The sequence below is a fragment of the Nicotiana tabacum genome, chromosome 23 (assembly GCF_000715075.1).
Source record: "Nicotiana tabacum cultivar K326 chromosome 23, ASM71507v2, whole genome shotgun sequence".
Lineage (NCBI taxonomy): Eukaryota > Viridiplantae > Streptophyta > Magnoliopsida > Solanales > Solanaceae > Nicotiana > Nicotiana tabacum.
The window spans coordinates 66,712,948-66,717,050 of record NC_134102.1 but is presented as its reverse complement, the minus strand read 5'-3'; positions in this window follow the sequence as shown (position 1 = coordinate 66,717,050).

Below are 4,103 nucleotides of genomic sequence, written 5' to 3'. Positions count from 1 at the left end.
ACACACTCCATTTGGTGCATGTCCCTTTATGTGCAGAGTTGGTGCAAGTGGTATTTACTTGATCTGTTTAAATAGAAAGCTTGTTTATTACCCCTACCCTTGTCGTGCATGTTTATTATCGAAACCCGTTATTTTATGAATGTCTTTCTGGATATTTCTTTGTATTTTACATGTTATTGAGCTGAAGGTTATTCAACGTGAATATCTTTTGACTTAAAAATCTCGTCACTACTTCACTGAGGTTAGTCAAGATACTAACTGAGTGCATGGGGTCAGTGTAATAATACTAAACTTCTACACCTTGCATGTAAATTCTGGAGCTAAGTAGCTGAGGATCACGAAGCCTAGAATTAAAGACATACCGCATTCCAGACTCAACTACCTCTTCATGATAGTTTAGGACTTCATTTTTGTTTATGTAAACTTCAAACATATGTTGTATTTATTATTCATAATTAGCTTTGTAAATATAAATCATAGTGGCTCATGACTGGCACTACTAGTCCTTGGGGTAGTTGTATTGAATTCTTTTGTAGTTTTACTTATTATTACTGATGATTTCTCATTATAGTTGTAACTTATACTATTTAGCTTACCTAACGGGTTGGGTTAGGTACCATCATGACTTAGTAGAATTTTGGGTCGTAACAACTTATCCATGGAAGATTTTAAATATAAATCTTACATCTTGCCTTTGAGGCATTTTCACTGAACCTCTTTTTCCTGAAGCTTTCATCTTCAGAGCATGCACCAATCGTAGCCAGTGATGGATGACTTGATGCCTTTCGTCAATGTTGAGTGCCTTTGGTAAATCAACTTAATTCAACCACAAACCTTGTAGGCAGTTTTGTTATCCTATCTTTCCCTTGCTTTCGGCTTAAAGTTGGACCAAAAGGCTTCTTCTGCTTGAAGATATACTGGAGGCACTTATGATCCGTAAAGATGTCAACGTGAATAATGTATAATTAATACTACCAGACTGCGGTTAACTCTAAATTATGGGTCAGATAGTTCCCCTCATACTTCCTCACTGCCTTCCTTTGCTTATCCCGACACTTACAACATGGGTACACTAAGTTATCTTAGTTCACATACATCCTGGAGCTTCCTATATATATAATTTAAAAATTACTCTTGATTCTTATTCTCCGTTCAATGGACATGATAGGTGATCAGTTACTAACTTACTCCCTTATTGGATACGTACCAAATTCTATAGATATTGATGTTACAGGACAACCTTTGTATAATATCAAATTTAGATCACTATGATCAGACCAAATTCTTCCTTCTTATATCTTGGCTAAAGTCTTCCGTCAGTTGTACTTAGAAAATATTCTCTTGTTCATATCAAACTGCGAGCTCATTACATCATATACTCCATATAACTTTAGGAGATATTGAACTGTCTAAAATTATCCCTAATTGCTTTTCATTCACCTTTATTATAATAATATTACTTAACCCAAATTTTAAACACCTCTCTCATATTCTAGGCTCAATGGTTTCCTTCGGACTTTCTAAAAGCTAGTATTGAATTTTCACCTACCATTGCTTCTGTCTGAAATACTTTTTTAGAGTTGCGACCGTGAACTTGCAGGGATGAAACTTCATACGTTTAGATCCAATAGGTAATTTTTTATGATCTAATGACTCTTCTGAGTTTTCTTGTCTAACCATAAATTGGCCCTTCATAAGCAATTACTAATTGCTTAATCAATTTATCATCATATCTCAAATCTAGGTAGCTCCTCTTGAGGCTATGTCTTTGCCTTAATTTACCCCTCACACTATCTTCCTGAGTATCAAATGTTATATTTACCATCCATTGACACCTCTAGACAGGAAGTCATTATTGCCTATTCTCTACCGTTCGTACTTACGCATTATTCTAGAGTCGTTATACATTTGTAGGGTCTAAGTAAATACAATCTCATTCATTTCAAACCTCTTGTCGTAATCCTTCTTACTGCTCTATCACTAAGCGAACCGCATGATTCTGTCTTGATATTTTATCGTACCATCTTGTCACGACTCAAAATCCCTCTTAAGGAGTCATGATGGCACCTAGTCTTCCAACTAGGTAAGCCGGTCACTCAACATTATTTTAAATAATGAAAACATGAATTAATGTAAAATGGAGTTTAACATAAATGCGGAACCAGGTGGTACAAAATCATAATCTCTAACTAAATACACGAGATCAATATCAAAATACAGTACTACCTGAAATACATAAACGGTAGAAGTGAGACTAAAGGGTGACTCTGAGGCCTGCGGTAGGAACATGCAGGGATACCTTGATGTCTCCGGTGTGTGCAAAGCCTCATTGCCGATCCGTCTGGTCCGAAGTACCTGGATAAGCACAAAAATGTGCAGAAGCGGTATGAGTACACCACAATCGGTACATATTAAGTATCAAGACTAACCTCGGTGGAGTAGTGATGAGGTTCAAGTCGGATAAATGGAATACCGTAAACTATGGGCCTCTCCAAGAATCAACTCACGCAACCTATCCACATTCAGAACACGGATCCAGCCATGCATCCTCAACACCTCATCATCACCAATAGTAACCTCCTTGGCATCACCGTGCTGCACCGTGTCCTTCAAGACAAGCAAGTGGAGATCATCATACTGATGCGCTCAAACAAAGAAGATCATGAAACCATGCAAGAAAGAACCCGTCTAGGCTCCAAAAAATCTAGCCTCACGAGCCTGTTGGCCAAAGCTTGAACATCCAATGCTAAAGATCTCTCCCCAACTGGGATAAAAGCAAGACTACCCATGCTCTCGGCCTTCCTACTCAAGGCATCGGCCACCACATTGGCCTACCAGAGATGATAACGAATGGTGATATCTTAATATTTTAGTAGCTTACACCACCTCCGTTATCACAAGTTCAGATTCTTTTGCTTAAACAAGTGTTGTAGACTCCTATAATCCGTGAATACCTCACAAGACACGTCATAGAGATAATGCCTCCAAAATTTCAATGCATGAATAATGGCTGCAACTCTAAATCATATACTGGGTAGTTCTTCTCATGTGGCTTCAACTAACGCGAAGCATAAGAAATTACTCTACCCACCTACATCAATATACATCCAAGTCATTCCGCGAAGCATCATAATAAACTGTATAATAACCCGATGCTAAACGTAAAATTAGAACTGGAGTTATGGTCAAGGGAGTCTTGACCTTCTGAAAGCTCTCCTCACACTCGCCAGACCACCTGAATGGGGCACCCTTCTGAGTCAATCTAGTCAAAGGAGCTACGATGGATGAAAACTCCTCGATAAAACGGTGACAATACCCAGCCAAGCCTAGAAAACTTCGGATCTTAGTAGCAGAAAATGGTCTGGGCTAACTCTGAACTGGCTCTACCTTCATCAGATCCACTTTAATCCCCTCACTAGATACCACATGACCTAAAAATGCCACTGAATCAATCCAAAACTCACACTTGGAGAGTTTAGCATACAACTTCTTCTCCCTTAATGTCTGATGCACGATTCTCAAATGTTGCTCATAATCCTCCCGGCTACGAGAATACACCAATATGTTATCAATGAACATGATGACGAAGGAATCAAGATATGGATGGAATACACTGTTCATCAAGTGCATAAAGGTTGTTGGGGCATTGGTCAGCGTAAATGACATCACCAAAAACTCGTAGTGACCATAGCGAGTCCTAAAAGCCGTCTTCGAAATGTATGAATCCGGGATCTTCAGCTGATGGTACCCCGATCTCAAATCAATCTTCGTTAATACCCGAGCACCATGAAGATAATCGAACAAATCATCAATTCGTTGTAATGGGTACTTGTTCTTGACTGTAGCTTTGTTCAGCTACCTATAATCAATACATATCCTCATAGAGCCGTCTTTCTTCTTCACAAATAGAACTGGAACACCCTAAGGTGAAACACCCAGCCTGATGAAACCCTTGTAAAGCAACTCCCGAAGTTGTTCCTTTAATTCCTTCAACTCTACTAGCGCCATACGGTATGGTGGAATAGAAATGGGCTGAGTGCCCGGTAGACTCAGTCTACCATAATAGAATCTCACACAGGCATAGATACATAAACAAGGGTATC